The sequence below is a fragment of the Denticeps clupeoides genome, unplaced genomic scaffold, assembly GCF_900700375.1.
Source record: "Denticeps clupeoides unplaced genomic scaffold, fDenClu1.1, whole genome shotgun sequence".
In the NCBI taxonomy this organism is placed as follows: Eukaryota; Metazoa; Chordata; class Actinopteri; order Clupeiformes; family Denticipitidae; genus Denticeps; species Denticeps clupeoides.
The window spans coordinates 122,384-138,040 of NW_021629723.1; the positions used below are offsets into that span (position 1 = coordinate 122,384).

Sequence of the window (15,657 nt, forward strand, 5' to 3'; positions counted from 1 at the left end):
TCAACAAGCTTCTCGGCTGCCACTTATAATACTGACCATATCATTGTTCTGCTCACCAAGACCTTGTATGGAGTATTGTGTAAAAATGTGATCAAATATTTGGAGAGCAAATGCTTAGTTACCCTAATTGCAATTTCCATGAGGCTGGTAACTTGTGGAGGTGCATGATTAAAGTGTGGTCAGTTTGTGTAGCAAAGAAAGATTAATTTGATTGGTGTCAAGAGTCATGGGAACATCACAAAGTGGGCAGGTCAATGCAGGAAAGGGGCGTGGTTCCAGTCAGTGTGTTTATTCCACGTGGTGATGTCACTGTCTGGGTCTCTGTTAAGGTACTGGCAGCCATCTTCTGCCATTTCATTATAGTTCATGCTTTTTTGGAAGGGGAAATTTCATTCTCAAATATGTGGTCTTCCCAGACTGAGGTGGGACCTCTGCAATTTGCTAGTGCTGACTCCTACAAAACCCCATATGTGGGCATCAAGACTGCATCATTCCTGATAGTGGCAGACTGCGTTTACACTCTCACTAGCATGTTGTTCAAAACTAAACCACAAACACAATTGTCTGCGTTGAGTCAGGCCTAGAGTCAGCTAAAGAAATGTACAGCAGCTTCAGTTCTTCTAATCATACCAAATGATTGAGATTGTCCACTACATGAACAACTTCATCAATACATTGACACCAGTTGCAGTTGGAAAAGTTTCTGATCGTCTTATGGTCTTTATCGCTGTGTGTTTGCTTTGAAAATAAAATAAACATTTGGAATTTGGCACAGCATCTCCCTTTTCCTAAGGAACCCTAGTTCCTATTTGTCAATCAAAAAAAGTTGAAAATATGGAGCACTTCACTGATTTGTGGGTCATCTTTTTGCAAGTTCCATGCTAATCTTGGTACAACATCTTCCTAGTCCCAAGTGACTCTTTGTCTAATTAAAAAAGCACAAACTATGGAACGCTTCACGGATTTGCGTGTCATCCTTTCGCAGGGGCCATGCTAATCTTCTCTGTATCGATCCAATTTTAGTATATGTGCAGCTGTAGCAAGCACATTAACCAACTTCTCAGCTGCCACTTATAATACTGACCATATCATTGTTCTGCTCACCAAGACCTTGTATGGAGTATTGTGTAAAAATTTGATAAAATATTTAGAGAGCAAATGCTTAGTTACCCTAATGGCATTTTCCAAGAGGCTGGTAACTTGTGGAGGTGCATGATTAAAGTATTCTTAGTTTGTGTAGCAAAGTAAGAAGAATAATTTGATTGGTGTCAAGAGTCATAGGAACATCATGAAGTGGGCAGGTCAATGCAGGAAAGGGGCGTGGTTCCAGGCAGTTTGTTTATTCCACGTGGTGATGTCACTGTCTGGGTCTCTGTTAAGGTACTGGCAGCAATCTTCTGCCATTTCATTATAGTTCATGCCTTATCAGCACGGGAAATTTCATTCTCAAATATGTGGTCTTCCCAGACTGAGGTGGGACCTCTGCAATTTGCTAGTGCTGACTCCTACAAAGTCCCCATATATTTGGAGAGCAAATGCTTAGTTACCCTAATTGCAATTTCAATGAGGCTGGTAACTTGTGGAGGTGCATGATTAAAGTGTGGTCAGTTTGTGTAGCAAAGAAAGATGAATAATTTGATTGGTGTCAAGAGTCATGGGAACATCACAAAGTGGGCAGGTCAATGCAGGAAAGGGGCGTGGTTCCAGGCAGTGTGTTTATTCCACGTGGTGATGTCACTGTCTGGGTCTCTATTAAGGTACTGGCAGCCATCTTCTGTCATTTCATTATAGTTCATGCTTTTTTGGAAGGGGAAATTTCATTCTCAAATATAAGGTCTTCCCAGACTGAGGTTGTACCGCTGCAATTTGCTAGTGCTGACTCCTACAAAGTCCCCATATGTGGGCATCTAGACTGCATCATTCCTGAGAGCGACAGACTGCGTTTAACCTCTCACAAGCATTTTGTTCACAACTAAACCACAAACACAATTGTCTGCGTAGAATCAGTCCTAGAGTCAGCTAAAGAAATGTACAGCAGCTTCAGTTCTTCTTATCTTACCAAATGATTGAGATTGTCCACTACATGAGCAACTTCATTAATACATTGACACCAGTTGCATTTGGAAAAGTTTCTGATCTTCTTATGGTCTTTATCCCTGTGTGTTTGCTTTGAAAATAAAATAAACATTTAGAATTTGGCACAGCATCTCCCTTTTCCTAAGGAACCCTAGTTCCTATTTGTCAATCAAAAAAGTTGAAAATATGGAGCACTTCACTGATTTGTGTGTCATCCCTTTACAAGTTCCATGCTAATCTTGGTACAACATCTTCCTAGTCCCAAGTGACTCTTTGTCTAATTAAAAAAGAACAAAATATGGAACGCTTCACGGATTTGCGTGTCATCCTTTCGCAGGGGCCATGCTAATCTTCTCTGTATCGATCCAATTTTAGTATATGTGCAGCCGTAGCAAGCACATCAACCAGCTTCTCAGCTGCCACTTATAATACTGACCATATCATTGTTCTGCTCACCAAGACCTTGTATGGAGTATTGTGTAAAAATGTGATAAAATATTTGGAGAGCAAATGCTTAGTTACCCTAATTGCATTTTTCAAGAGACTGGTAACTTGTGGAGGTGCATGATAAAAGTATTGTTAGTTTGTGTAGCAAAGAAAGATGAATAATTTGATTGGTGTCAAGAGTCATGGGAACATCACAAAGTGGGCAGGTCAATGCAGGAAAGGGGCGTGGTTCCAGTCAGTGTGTTTATTCCATGTGGTGATGTCACTGTCTGGGTCTCTGTTAAGGTACTGGCAGCCATCTTCTGCCATTTCATTATAGTTCATGCTTTTTTGGAAGGGGAAATTTCATTCTCAAATATGTTGTCTTCCCAGACTGAGGTTGTACCTCTGCAATTTGCTAGTGCTGACTCCTACAAAGTCCCCATATGTGGGCATCTAGACTGCATCATTCCAGAGAGCCACAGACTGCGTTTAACCTCTCACAAGCATTTTAATCACAACTAAACCACAAACACAATTGTCTGCGTAGAGTCAGTCCTAGAGTCAGCTAATGAAATGTACAGCAGCTTCAGATCTTCTAATCTTACCAAATGATTGAGATTGTCCGCTACATGAGCAACTTCATTAATACATTGACACCGGATGCAGTTGGAAATGTTTCTTCTTATGGAGTTCATTCTTGTGTTTTTGCTTTGAAAAATAAAAAACTGAACATTTGGAATTTAGCACAGCATCTCCCTTTTCCAAGGGACCCTAGTCCCTTTTGTCAATTAAAAAAAGTTGAAAATATGGAGCACTTCACTGTATTGTGTGTCATCCTTTTGCAAGTTCCATGCTAATCTTGGTACAACATCTTCCTAGTCCCAAGTGACTCTTTGTCTAATTAAAAAAGAACGAAATATGGAACGCTTCACGGATTTGCGTGTCATCCTTTCGCAGGGGCCATGCTAATCTTCTCTGTATCGATCCAATTTTAGTATATGTGCAGCCGTAGCAAGCACATCAACCAGCTTCTCAGCTGCCACTTATAGTACTGACCATATCATTGTTCTGCTCACCAAGACCTTGTATGGAGTATTGTGTAAAAATTTGATAAAATATTTAGAGAGCAAATGCTTAGTTACCATAATTGCATTTTCCAAGAGGCTGGTAGCTTGTGGAGGTGCATGATTAAAGTATTGTTAGTTTGTGTAGCAAAGTAAGAAGAATAATTTGATTGGTGTCAAGAGTCATAGGAACATCATGAAATGGGCAGGTCAATGCAGGAAAGGGGCGTGGTTCCAGGCAGTGTGTTTATTCCACGTGGTGATGTCACTGTCTGGGTCTCTGTTAAGGTACTGGCAGCAATCTTCTGCCATTTCATTATAGTTCATGCTTTTTTGGAAGGGGAAATTTCATTCTCAACTATGTGGTCTTCCCAGACTGAGGTTGTACCTCTGCATTTTGCTAGTGCTGACTCCTACAAAGTCCCCATATGTGGGCATCTAGACTGCATCATTCCTGATAGCGGCTGACTTAGTTTACCCTCTCAACAGCATTTTGTTCACAACTAAACCTCAAACAGAATTGTCTGTGTAGAGTCAGGCCTAGAGTCAGCTAAAGAAATGTACAGTAGCTTCAGTTCTTCTTATCTTACCAAATGATTGAGATTGTCCGCTACATGAGCAACTTCATTAATACATTGACACCAGTTGCATTTGGAAAAGTTTCTGATCTTCTTATGGTATTCATCCCTGTGTGTTTGCTTTGAAAATAAAATAAACTGAACATTTGGAATTTGGCACAGCATCTTCCTTTTCCCAAGGAACCCTAGTTCCTATTTGTCAATCAAAAAAAGTTGAAAATATGGAGCACTTCACTGATTTGTGTGTCATCCCTTTACAAGTTCCATGCTAATCTTGGTACAACATCTTCCTAGTCCCAAGTGACTCTTTGTCTAATTAAAAAAGAACGAAATATGGAACGCTTCACGGATTTGCGTGTCATCCTTTCGCAGGGGCCATGCTAATCTTCTCTGTATCGATCCAATTTTAGTATATGTGCAGCCGTAGCAAGCACAACAACCAGCTCCTCCGCTGCCACTTATAATACTGACCATATCATTGTTCTGCTCACCAAGACCTTGTATGGAGTATTGTGTAAAAATGTGATAAAATATTTGGAGAGCAAATGATTAGTTACCCTAATTGCATTTTCCAAGAGGCTGTTAACTTGTAGAGGTGCATGATTAAAGTGTGGTCAGTTTGTGTAGCAAAGAAAGATGAATAATTTGATTGGTGTCAAGAGTCATGGGAACATCACAAAGTGGGCAGGTCAATGCAGGAAAGGGGCGTGGTTCCAGGCAGTGTGTTTATTCCACGTGGTGATGTCACTGTCTGGGTATCTGTTAAGGTACTGGCAGCCATCTTCTGTCATTTCATTATAGTTCATGCTTTTTTTGGAAGGGGAAATTTCATTCTCAATTATGTTGTCTTCACAGACTGAGTTTGTACCTCTGCAATTTGCTAGTGCTGACTCCTACAAAGTCCCCATATGTGGACATCTAGACTGCATCATTCCTGATAGCGACAGACTGCGTTTACCCTCTCATAAGCATGTTGTTCAAAACTAAACCACAAACCCAATTGTCTGTGTAGAGTCAGTCCTAGAGTCAGCTAAAGAAATGTACAGCAGCTTCAGTTCTTCTAATCTTACCAAATGATTGAGATTGTCCACTACATGAACAACTTCATCAATACATTGACACCTGTTGCAGTTGGAAAAGTTTCTGATCTTCTTATGGTCTTTATCGCTGTGTGTTTGCTTTGAAAATAAAATAAACATTTGGAATTTGTCACAGCATCTCCCTTTTCCTAAGGAACCCTAGTTCCTATTTGTCAATCAAAAAAAGTTGAAAATATGGAGCACTTCACTGATTTGTGTGTCATCTTTTTGCAAGTTCCATGCTAATCTTGGTACAACATCTTCCTAGTCCCAAGTGACTCTTTGTCTAATTAAAAAAGTACAAAATATTGAACGCTTCACGGATTTGCGTGTCATCCTTTCGCAGGGGCCATGCTAATCTTCTCTGTATCGATCCAATTTTAGTATATGTGCAGCCGTAGCAAGCACATTAACCAACTTCTCAGCTGCCACTTATAATACTGACCATATCATTGTTCTGCTCACCAAGACCTTGTATGGAGTATTGTGTAAAAATGTGATAAAATATTTGGAGAGCAAATGCTTAGTTACCCTAAATGCAATTTCCAAGAGGCTGGTAACTTGTGGAGGTGCATCATTAAAGTGTGGTCAGTTTGTGTAGCAAAGTAAGAAGAATAATTTAATTGGTGTCAAGAGTAATGGGAACATCACGAAGTGGGCAGGTCAATGCAGGAAATGGGTGTGGTTCCAGGCAGTTTGTTTATTCCACGTGGTGATGTCACTGTCTGGGTCTCTGTTAAGGTACTGACAGCAATCTTCTGCCATTTCATTATAGTTCATGATTTTTTGGAAGGGGAAATTTCATTCTCAAATATGTGGTCTTCCCAGACTGAGGTTGTACCTCTGCATTTTGCTAGTGCTGACTACTACAAAGTCCCAATATGTGGGCATCTAGACTGCATCATTCCTGATAGCGGCAGACTGCGTTTACCCTGTCACTAGCATGTTGTTCAAAACTAAACCACAAACACAATTGTCTGTGTAGAGTCAGTCCTAGTGTCAGCCAAAGAAATGTACAGCAGCTTCAGATCTTCTAATCTTACCAAATGATTGAGATTGTCCACTACATGAGCAACTTCATTAATACATTGACACCGGATGCAGTTGGAAATGTTTCTTCTTATGGAGTTCATTCTTGTGTTTTTGCTGTGAAAAATAAAAAACTGAACATTTGGAATTTAGCACAGCATCTCCCTTTTCCAAGGGACCCTAGTCCCTTTTGTCAATTAAAAAAATTGAAATTATGGAGCACTTCACTGATTTGTGTGTCATCCTTTTGCAAGTTCCATGCTAATCTTGGTACAACATCTTCCTAGTCCCAAGTGACTCTTTGTCTAATTAAAAAAGAACAAAATATGGAACGCTGGATCAGTCAAAAACTGATCCAGCTGGGGCTCAACACCTCACTGTGTAACTGGCTGTTGGACTTCCTCACAGGAAGACCACAAGCAGTACGGGTTGGCAGTAGCACATCCAGCACCATCGTCCTTAACACGGGGGCTCCTCAGGGATGTGTGCTGAGCCCCCTTCTCTTCACTCTGCTGACCCACGACTGCACTCCGTCACACTGCTCCAACCTCTTCATCAAGTTTGCGGATGACACGACTGTGGTGGGACTCATCAATAACAGGGATGAGTCTAACTACAGAAGCGAGGTGAGCCGCCTGGCCAAGTGGTGCGGAGACAACAATCTCTCCCTGAATGTGGAGAAGACGAAAGAGATGGTTGTTGACTTCAGGAGAGGAAACACTCAGCATGCTCCTCTGACCATCAACGGTGCATCTGTGGAGAGAGTGAGCAGCACCAAGTTCCTGGGTGTGCACATTACCGAGGATCTCTCCTGGACAAAAAACACCACTGCATTGGCCAAGAAAGCACAGCAGCGTCTTTACTTCCTCCGCAAACTTAGAAGAGCAAGAGCACCAGCCCCCATCATGCACACATTCTACCGAGGAACCATCGAGAGCATCCTGTCTAGCTGCATCACTGTGTGGTTTGGAGCCTGCAATGCGTCCTGCCAAAAAACTCTCCAACGCATAGTCAGAGCAGCTGAGAGAATCATCGGTGTCCCTCTCCCCTCCCTCCAAGACATCTACAGTACACGCCTCACCAAGAAAGCCCTCGGCATAGCAGCTGATCCCACCCACCCAATGCAAACCTTCTTCAGCCTGCTGCCATCAGGGAGGAGACTGCAGAGTCTCCAGGCCAGGACCAGCAGACTGAAGGACAGCTTCACCCATCAGGCGGTCAGGAAACTCAACTCCCTCCCGGCTCTGCCCCCACTCCCCTCACTCCCCTCTTCTGCTCCACAAACTTTCTGAACTCTAAATCACACAAACTGACCATGCACCAGTCACTCTGTGCAGCTCTGGTCTGCCATCTACCTCACTTTCACTTCGTCACTTTAAACTTAAAACTCTGTTGCACTATTGGTTTTTGCACTCTACTGATGTTGCACTCTCCACCATGTGCCCTTATTTGTATATGGTGTTTTTAAAATTGTATATTGTGCCTTTCTTTTTAAATTGTATTTATACTCTGTATTCGTTACTGTTACTGTTTTTGTATTTAATGTTACTTTTATGGGTCAGAGAGTAACGTAATTTCAATTCTCTGCATGTCCTGTACATGTGGCAGAATTGACAATAAAGTTGACTTGACTTGAATTGACGCTTTGAGGATTTGCATGTCACAATTTTGCAGGGGCCATGCTAATCTTCTCTGTATCGATCCAATTTTTGTATATGTGCAGCCGTAGCAAGCACATTAACCTGCTTCTCAGCTGCCACTTATAATACTGACCATATCATTGTTCTGCTCACCAAGACCTTGTATGGAGTATTGTGTAAAAATGTGATCAAATATTTGGAGAGCAAATGCTTAGTTACCCTAAATGCAATTTCCAAGAGGCTGGTAACTTGTGGAGGTGCATCATTAAAGTATGGTCAGTTTGTGTAGCAAAGAAAGAAGAATAATTTGATTGGTGTCAAGAGTCAAAGGAACATCACAAAGTGGGCAGGTCAATGCAGGAAAGGGGCGTGGTTCCAAGTAGTGTGTTTATTCCACATGGTGATGTCACTGTCTGGGTCTCTGTTAAGGTACTGACAGCAATCTTCTGCCATTTCATTATAGTTCATGCTTTTTGGCAGGGGAAATTTCATTCTCAAATATGTGGTCTTCTCAGACTGACGTTGTACCTCTGCATTTTGCTAGTGCTGACTCCTACAAAGTCCCCATATGTGGGCATCTAGACTGCATCATTCCTGATAGCGGCAGACTGCGTTTACCCTCTTACAAGCATGTTGTTCACAACTAAACCACAAACACAATTGTCTGTGTAGAGTCAGTCCTAGAGCCAGCTAAAGAAATGTACAGCAGCTTCAGTTCTTCTAATCATACCAAATGATTGAGATTGTCCACTACATGAACAACTTCATCATAACATTGACACCAGTTACAGTTGGACATGTTTCTGTTCTTTTTATGGTCTTTATCCCTGTGTGTTTGCTTTAAAAAATAAAAAAACTGAACATTTGGAATTTGACACAGCATCTCCCTTTTCCTAAGGAAGCCTAGTTCCTATTTGTCAATCAAAAAAAGTTGAAAATATGGAGCACTTCACTGATTTGTGTGTCATCCTTTTGCAAGTTCCATGCTAATCTTGGTACAACATCTTCCTAGTCCCAAGTGAGTCTTTGTCTAATTAAAAAAGAACGAAATATGGAACGCTTCACGGATTGCGTGTCATCCTTTCGCAGGGGCCATGCTAATCTTCTCTGTATCGATCCAATTTTAGTATATGTGCAGCCGTAGCAAGCACATTAACCTGCTTCTCAGCTGCCACTTATAATACTGACCATATCATTGTTCTGCTCACCAAGACCTTGTATGGAGTATTGTGTAAAAATGTGATAAATTATTTGGAGAGCAAATGCTTAGTTACCTAATTGCATTTTCCAAGAGGCTGGTAACTTGTGGAGGTGCATGATAAAAGTACTGTTAGTTTGTGTAGCAAAGTAAGAAGAATAATTTGATTGGTGTCAAGAGTCATAGGAACATCACAAAGTGCGCAGGTCAATGCAGGAAAGGGGCGTGGTTCCAGGCAGTTTGTTTATTCCACGTGGTGATGTCACTGTCTGGGTCTCTGTTAAGGTACTGACAGCAATCTTCTGCCATTTCATTATAGTTCATGCTTTTTTGGCAGGGGAAATTTAATTCTCAAATATGTGGTCTTCACAGACTGAGGTTGTACCTCTGCATTTTGCTAGTTTTGACTCCTACAAAGTCCCCATATGTGGGCATCTAGACTGCATCATTCCTGATAGCGGCTGACTTAGTTTACCCTCTCAACAGCATTTTGTTCACAACTAAACCTCAAACACAATTGTCTGCGTAGAGTCAGTCCTAGAGTCAGCTAAAGAAATGTACAGCAGCTTCAGTACTTCTTATCTTACCAAATGATTGAGATTGTCCACTACATGAGCAACTTCATTAATATATTGACACCAGATGCAGTTGGACATGTTTCTGATCTTCTTATGGAGTTCATCCTTGTGTTTTTGCTTTGAAAAAAAAAAAATCTAAACATTTGGAATTTGGCACAGCATCTCCCTTTTCCTAAGGAACCCTAGTTCCTATTTGTCAATCAGAAAAAGTTGAAAATATGGAGCACTTCACTGATTTGTGTGTCATCTTTTTGCAAGTTCCATGCTAATCTTGGTACAACATCTTCCTAGTCCCAAGTGACTCTTTGTCTAATTAAAAAAGAACAAAATATGGAACGCTTCACGGATTTGAGTGTCATCCTTTCGCAGGGGCCATGCTAATTTTCTCTGTATCGATCCAATTTTAGTATATGTACAGCCGTAGCAAGCACATCAACCAGCTTCTCAGCTGCCACTTATAATACTGACCATATCATTGTTCTGCTCACCAAGACCTTGTATGGAGTATTGTGTAAAAATTTGATAAAATATTTAGAGAGCAAATGCTTAGTTACCATAATTGCATTTTCCAAGAGGCTGGTAACTTGTGGAGGTGCATGATTAAAGTATTGTTAGTTTGTGTAGCAAAGTAAGAAGAATAATTTGATTGGTGTCAAGAGTCATAGGAACATCATGAAATGGGCAGGTCAATGCAGGAAAGGGGCGTGGTTCCAGGCAGTGTGTTTATTCCACGTGGTGATGTCACTGTCTGGGTCTCTGTTAAGGTACTGGCAGCCATCTTCTGCCATTTCATTATTGTTCATGCTTTTTTCGAAGGGGAAATTTCATTCTCAATTATGTGGTCTTCACAGACTGAGGTTGTACCTCTGCATTTTGCTAGTTTTGACTCCTACAAAGTCCCCATATGTGGGCATCTAGACTGCATCATTCCTGATAGCGGCAGACTGCGTTTACCCTCTTACAAGCATGTTGTTCACAACTAAACCACAAACACAATTGTCTGTGTAGAGTCAGGCCTAGAGTCAGCTAAAGAAATCTACAGCAGCTTCAGTTCTTCTTATCATACGAAATGATTGAGATTGTCCACTACATGAGCAACTTCATTAATATATTGACACCAGATGCAGTTGGACATGTTTCTGATCTTCTTATGGAGTTCATCCTTGTGTTTTTGCTTTGAAAAAAAAAAAAAACTAAACATTTGGAATTTGGCACAGCATCTCCCTTTTCCTAAGGAACCCTAGTTCCTATTTGTCAATCAAAAAAAGTTGAAAATATGGAGCACTTCACTGATTTGTGTGTCATCTTTTTGCAAGTTCCATGCTAATCTTGGTACAACATCTTCCCAGTCCCAAGTGACGCTTTGTCTAATTAAAAAAGAACAAAATATGGAACGCTTCACGGATTTGCGTGTCATCCTTTCGCAGGGGCCATGCTAATCTTCTCTGTATCGATCCAATTTTAGTATATGTGCAGCCGTAGCAAGCACATTAACCAGCTTCTCAGCTGCCACTTATAATACTGACCATATCATTGTTCTGCTCACCAAGACCTTGTATGGAGAATTGTGTAAAAATGTGATCAAATATTTGGAGAGCAAATGCTTAGTTACCCTAATTGCATTTTCCAAGAGGCTGGTAACTTGTGGAGGTGCATGATTAAAGTGTGGTCAGTTTATGTAGCAAAGTAAAGAAGAATAATTTTATTGGTGTCAAGAGTCATGGGAACATCACAAAGTGGGCAGGTCAATGCAGGAAAGGGGCGTGGTTCCAGGCAGTTTGTTTATTCCACGTGGTGATGTCACTGTCTGGGTCTCTGTTAAGGTACTGACAGCAATCTTCTGCCATTTCATTATAGTTCATGCTTTTTTGGCAGGGGAAATCTCATTCTCAAATATGTTGTCTTCCCAGACTGAGGCTGTACCTCTGCAATTTGCTAGTGCTGACTCCTACAAAGTCCCCATATGTGGGCATCTAGACTGCATCATTCCTGATAACGGCTGACTTAGTTTACCCTTTCAACAGCATTTTGTTCACAACTAAACCTCAAACAGAATTGTCTGTGTAGAGTCAGGCCTAGAGTCAGCTAAAGAAATGTACAGCAGCTTCAGATCTTCTAATCTTACCAAATGATTGAGATTGTCCACTACATGAGCAACTTCATTAATATATTGACACCAGATGCAGTTGGACATGTTTCTGATCTTCTTATGGAGTTCATCCTTGTGTTTTTGCTTTGAAAAAAAAAAAATCTAAACATTTGGAATTTGGCACAGCATCTCCCTTTTCCTAAGGAACCCTAGTTCCTATTTGTCAATCAGAAAAAGTTGAAAATATGGAGCACTTCACTGATTTGTGTGTCATCTTTTTGCAAGTTCCATGCTAATCTTGGTACAACATCTTCCTAGTCCCAAGTGACTCTTTGTCTAATTAAAAAAGAACAAAATATGGAACGCTTCACGGATTTGAGTGTCATCCTTTCGCAGGGGCCATGCTAATTTTCTCTGTATCGATCCAATTTTAGTATATGTACAGCTGTGCAAACTCTGCACAAAATCTTGAACTTTAAACCAAAGGGGCTTGAACACATATCAAAGAGTGAAAACTCCTGCTTTACTGTCATAATTATGATGGAGAAAAGGCAAAAAAAGCTAACAAAGCCATGTAAATACTTTCATTTTAAAAATTTTTCAATAGTTAAAGCTTACAGCACCTGGTATTCCCAGGCAGTCTCCCATCCAAGTACTAACCAGGCCCAAGCCTTCTTAGCTTCCGAGATCAGACGAGATCGGGCGTTCTTCAGCTGGTATGGCCGTAAGCAAATTCTGCTTGAAAATCCTGGACTTTAAACAAATGGGCTTTCAAAACATTACAAAGAGTGAAAAAAACTCTTAACTTACTTTGAAAAAAGCTTACAAAAAGATGTAAATACTTTCATTTTGAAAAGTTTTTCAATAGTTAAAGCTTAAAGCACCTGGTATTCCCAGGTAGTCTCCCATGCAAGTACTAACCAGGCCCAAGCCTTCTTAGCTTCCGAGATCAGACGAGATCGGGCGTTCTTCAGCTGGTATGGCCGTAAGCAAACACTGCATGAAAATCTTGAACTTTAAACCAGAGGCGCTTGAAAACATATCAAAGTGTGAAAACTCATGCTTTACTGTCAAATTATGATGAAGAAAAGGCAAAAAGTTGGAGTGGTAAGCTTTTATTTGCAACACAACAAAGAAAGTGCACACCTTCCAGAGGCAATGCAATACTGGGTGGATGCATGGAGCGGATGGAGCAGGCCCTTGTGCCAACTCACTGTTCTAAAAATCCGCTTAATATGACGTATCAGATATTAAACTGACATCAGTGTGCGTCGCACCTTAAGGCCGAGGGTCGGACAACCCCACCTAATCCATTCAGGTCCACCCCACTCCATAGCCAAGCCTGTGAATGATTGTTGTAGAGCACGCACAAACACAGAATCCTGAAGAGAGGTTTATAAAAAAAAAAAAAAAAAAGAAAAAAGGCGAGAAAACGCGTCAAAAAGAGAAAATACCCCTTAACTTACTTTTAAAAAAAGCTTACAAAAAGATGTAAATACTTTCATTTTGAAAATTTTTCCAATAGTTAAAGCTTACAGCACCTGGTATTCCCAGGCAGTCTCCCATCCAAGTACTAACCAGGCCCAAGCCTTCTTAGCTTCCGAGATCAGACGAGATCGGGCGTTCTTCAGCTGGTATGGCCGTAAGCAAAGTCTGCTTGAAAATCCTGGACTTTAAACAAAAGGGCTTTCAAAACATTACAAAGAGTGAAAAAAACTCTTAACTTACTTTGAAAAAAGCTTACAAAAAGATGTAAATACTTTCATTTTGAAAAGTTTTTCAATAGTTAAAGCTTACAGCACCTGGTATTCCCAGGTAGTCTCCCATCCAAGTACTAACCAGGCCCAAGCCTTCTTAGCTTCCGAGATCAGACGAGATCGGGCGTTCTTCAGCTGGTATGGCCGTAAGCAAACACTGCATGAAAATCTTGAACTTTAAACCAGAGGCGCTTGAAAACATATCAAAGAGTGAAAACTCATGCTTTACTGTCAAATTATGATGAAGAAAAAGGCAAAAAGTTGGAGTGGTAAGCTTTTATTTGCAACACAACAAAGAAAGTGCACACCTTCCAGAGGCAATGCAATACTGGGTGGATGCATGGAGCGGATGGAGCAGGCCCTTGTGCCAAGTCACTGTTCTAAAAATCTGCTTAATATGACGTATCAGATATTAAACTGACATCAGGGTGCGTCGCACCTTAAGGCCGAGGGCCGGACAGGCCAACCTAATCCATTCAGGTCCACCCCACTCTATAGCCAAGCCTGTGAATGATTGTTGTAGAGCACGCACAAACACAGAATCCTGAAGAGAGGTTTATAAAAAAAAAAGAAAAAAAAAGAAAAAAGGCGGGAAAACGCATCAAACAGAGAAAATACCCCTTAACTTACTTTTAAAAAAAGCTAACAAAGAGATGTAAACACTTTCATTTTAAAAAGTTTTTCAATATTAAAGCTTACAGCACCTGGTATTCCCAGGCAGTCTCCCATCCAAGTACTAACCAGGCCCAAGCCTTCTTAGCTTCCGAGATCAGACGAGATCGGGCGTTCTTCAGCTGGTATGGCCGTAAGCAAAGTCTGCTTGAAAATCCTGGACTTTAAACAAAAGGGCTTTCAAAACATTACAAAGAGTGAAAAAAACTCTTAACTTACTTTGAAAAAAGCTTACAAAAAGATGTAAATACTTTCATTTTGAAAAGTTTTTCAATAGTTAAAGCTTACAGCACCTGGTATTCCCAGGCAGTCTCCCATCCAAGTACTAACCAGGCCCAAGCCTTCTTAGCTTCCGAGATCAGACGAGATCGGGCGTTCTTCAGCTGGTATGGCCGTAAGCAAACACTGCATGAAAATCTTGAACTTTAAACCAGAGGCGCTTGAAAACATATCAAAGAGTGAAAACTCATGCTTTACTGTCAAATTATGATGAAGAAAAGGCAAAAAGTTGGAGTGGTAAGCTTTTATTTGCAACACAACAAAGAAAGTGCACACCTTCCAGAGGCAATGCAATACTGGGTGGATGCATGGAGCGGATGGAGCAGGCCCTTGTGCCAAGTCACTGTTCTAAAAATCCGCTTAATATGACGTATCAGATATTAAACTGACATCAGGGTGCGTCGCACCTTAAGGCCGAGGGCCGGACAGGCCAACCTAATCCATTCAGGTCCACCCCACTCCATAGTCAAGCCTGTGATTGATTGTTGTAGAGCACGGACAAACACAGAATCCTGAAGAGAGGTTTATAAAAAAAAAAAAAAAAAAAAGAAAAAAGACGGGAAAACGCATCAAACACAGAAAATACCCCTTAACTTACTTTTAAAAAAAGTTCACAAAGAGATGTAAACACTTTCATTTTAAAAAGTTTTTCAATATTTAAAGCTTACAGCACCTGGTATTCCCAGGCAGTCTCCCATCCAAGTACTAACCAGGCCCAAGCCTTCTTAGCTTCCGAGATCAGACAAGATCGGGCGTTCTTCAGCAGGTATGGCCGTAAGCAAAGTCTTCTTGAAAATCCTGGACTTTAACAAAAGGGCTTTCAAAACATTACAAAGAGTGAAAAAACTCTTAACTTACTTTGAAAAAAGCTTACAAAAAGATGTAAATACTTTCATTTTGAAAAGTTTTTCAATAGTTAAAGCTTACAGCACCTGGTATTCCCAGGCAGTCTTCCATCCAAGTACTAACCAGGCCCAAGCCTTCTTAGCTTCCGAGATCAGACGAGATCGGGCGTTCTTCAGCTGGTATGGCCGTAAGCAAAGTCTTCTTGAAAATCCTGGACTTTAAACAAAAGGGCTTTCAAAACATTACAAAGAGTGAAAAAAACTCTTAACTTACTTTGAAAAAAGCTTACAAAAAGATGTAAATACTTTCATTTTGAAAAGTTTTTCAATAGTTAAAGCTTACA

The 15,657-nt window shown here is 40.7% G+C and overlaps 21 non-coding genes and 1 pseudogene across 21 annotated transcripts; 4 read left to right on the forward strand and 18 right to left on the reverse strand.

The window, feature by feature from the left end:
- Nucleotides 1–940: 940 nt before the first annotated feature.
- On the reverse strand, nt 941–1,047 carry LOC114772754 (U6 spliceosomal RNA). Its single transcript, XR_003744132.1, has one exon. It is a non-coding gene; the product is annotated as a U6 spliceosomal RNA (small nuclear RNA).
- Nucleotides 1,048–2,368: 1,321 nt separating this feature from the next.
- On the reverse strand, nt 2,369–2,475 carry LOC114772680 (U6 spliceosomal RNA). The gene has a single exon (XR_003744061.1). It is a non-coding gene; the product is annotated as a U6 spliceosomal RNA (small nuclear RNA).
- Nucleotides 2,476–3,417: 942 nt separating this feature from the next.
- On the reverse strand, nt 3,418–3,524 carry LOC114772737 (U6 spliceosomal RNA). The gene has a single exon (XR_003744115.1). It is a non-coding gene; the product is annotated as a U6 spliceosomal RNA (small nuclear RNA).
- Nucleotides 3,525–3,894: 370 nt separating this feature from the next.
- Nucleotides 3,895–4,050, forward strand: LOC114772819 (U1 spliceosomal RNA). The gene has a single exon (XR_003744197.1). It is a non-coding gene; the product is annotated as a U1 spliceosomal RNA (small nuclear RNA).
- Nucleotides 4,051–4,474: 424 nt separating this feature from the next.
- On the reverse strand, nt 4,475–4,581 carry LOC114772738 (U6 spliceosomal RNA). The gene has a single exon (XR_003744116.1). It is a non-coding gene; the product is annotated as a U6 spliceosomal RNA (small nuclear RNA).
- Nucleotides 4,582–5,527: 946 nt separating this feature from the next.
- LOC114772710 (U6 spliceosomal RNA) lies at nt 5,528–5,634 on the reverse strand. The gene has a single exon (XR_003744089.1). It is a non-coding gene; the product is annotated as a U6 spliceosomal RNA (small nuclear RNA).
- A 370-nt stretch (nt 5,635–6,004) lies between these two features.
- On the forward strand, nt 6,005–6,168 carry LOC114772637 (U1 spliceosomal RNA). Its single transcript, XR_003744020.1, has one exon. It is a non-coding gene; the product is annotated as a U1 spliceosomal RNA (small nuclear RNA).
- A 1,716-nt stretch (nt 6,169–7,884) lies between these two features.
- LOC114772787 (U6 spliceosomal RNA) lies at nt 7,885–7,991 on the reverse strand. Its single transcript, XR_003744164.1, has one exon. It is a non-coding gene; the product is annotated as a U6 spliceosomal RNA (small nuclear RNA).
- Nucleotides 7,992–8,361: 370 nt separating this feature from the next.
- On the forward strand, nt 8,362–8,524 carry LOC114772622 (U1 spliceosomal RNA). Its single transcript, XR_003744006.1, has one exon. It is a non-coding gene; the product is annotated as a U1 spliceosomal RNA (small nuclear RNA).
- A 416-nt stretch (nt 8,525–8,940) lies between these two features.
- Nucleotides 8,941–9,046, reverse strand: LOC114772770 (U6 spliceosomal RNA). Its single transcript, XR_003744147.1, has one exon. It is a non-coding gene; the product is annotated as a U6 spliceosomal RNA (small nuclear RNA).
- Nucleotides 9,047–9,995: 949 nt separating this feature from the next.
- Nucleotides 9,996–10,102, reverse strand: LOC114772766 (U6 spliceosomal RNA). Its single transcript, XR_003744143.1, has one exon. It is a non-coding gene; the product is annotated as a U6 spliceosomal RNA (small nuclear RNA).
- Nucleotides 10,103–11,053: 951 nt separating this feature from the next.
- LOC114772705 (U6 spliceosomal RNA) lies at nt 11,054–11,160 on the reverse strand. Its single transcript, XR_003744085.1, has one exon. It is a non-coding gene; the product is annotated as a U6 spliceosomal RNA (small nuclear RNA).
- Nucleotides 11,161–11,531: 371 nt separating this feature from the next.
- LOC114772644 (U1 spliceosomal RNA) lies at nt 11,532–11,690 on the forward strand. Its single transcript, XR_003744027.1, has one exon. It is a non-coding gene; the product is annotated as a U1 spliceosomal RNA (small nuclear RNA).
- A 421-nt stretch (nt 11,691–12,111) lies between these two features.
- LOC114772765 (U6 spliceosomal RNA) lies at nt 12,112–12,215 on the reverse strand. The gene has a single exon (XR_003744142.1). It is a non-coding gene; the product is annotated as a U6 spliceosomal RNA (small nuclear RNA).
- A 156-nt stretch (nt 12,216–12,371) lies between these two features.
- LOC114772733 (5S ribosomal RNA) lies at nt 12,372–12,490 on the reverse strand. Its single transcript, XR_003744112.1, has one exon. It is a non-coding gene; the product is annotated as a 5S ribosomal RNA (ribosomal RNA).
- Nucleotides 12,491–12,632: 142 nt separating this feature from the next.
- On the reverse strand, nt 12,633–12,751 carry LOC114772647 (uncharacterized; annotated as a pseudogene).
- A 538-nt stretch (nt 12,752–13,289) lies between these two features.
- On the reverse strand, nt 13,290–13,408 carry LOC114772793 (5S ribosomal RNA). The gene has a single exon (XR_003744170.1). It is a non-coding gene; the product is annotated as a 5S ribosomal RNA (ribosomal RNA).
- A 142-nt stretch (nt 13,409–13,550) lies between these two features.
- On the reverse strand, nt 13,551–13,669 carry LOC114772618 (5S ribosomal RNA). Its single transcript, XR_003744002.1, has one exon. It is a non-coding gene; the product is annotated as a 5S ribosomal RNA (ribosomal RNA).
- A 540-nt stretch (nt 13,670–14,209) lies between these two features.
- Nucleotides 14,210–14,328, reverse strand: LOC114772804 (5S ribosomal RNA). Its single transcript, XR_003744181.1, has one exon. It is a non-coding gene; the product is annotated as a 5S ribosomal RNA (ribosomal RNA).
- Nucleotides 14,329–14,470: 142 nt separating this feature from the next.
- Nucleotides 14,471–14,589, reverse strand: LOC114772815 (5S ribosomal RNA). Its single transcript, XR_003744193.1, has one exon. It is a non-coding gene; the product is annotated as a 5S ribosomal RNA (ribosomal RNA).
- A 540-nt stretch (nt 14,590–15,129) lies between these two features.
- Nucleotides 15,130–15,248, reverse strand: LOC114772636 (5S ribosomal RNA). Its single transcript, XR_003744019.1, has one exon. It is a non-coding gene; the product is annotated as a 5S ribosomal RNA (ribosomal RNA).
- Nucleotides 15,249–15,388: 140 nt separating this feature from the next.
- On the reverse strand, nt 15,389–15,507 carry LOC114772624 (5S ribosomal RNA). Its single transcript, XR_003744008.1, has one exon. It is a non-coding gene; the product is annotated as a 5S ribosomal RNA (ribosomal RNA).
- Nucleotides 15,508–15,657: the final 150 nt, after the last annotated feature.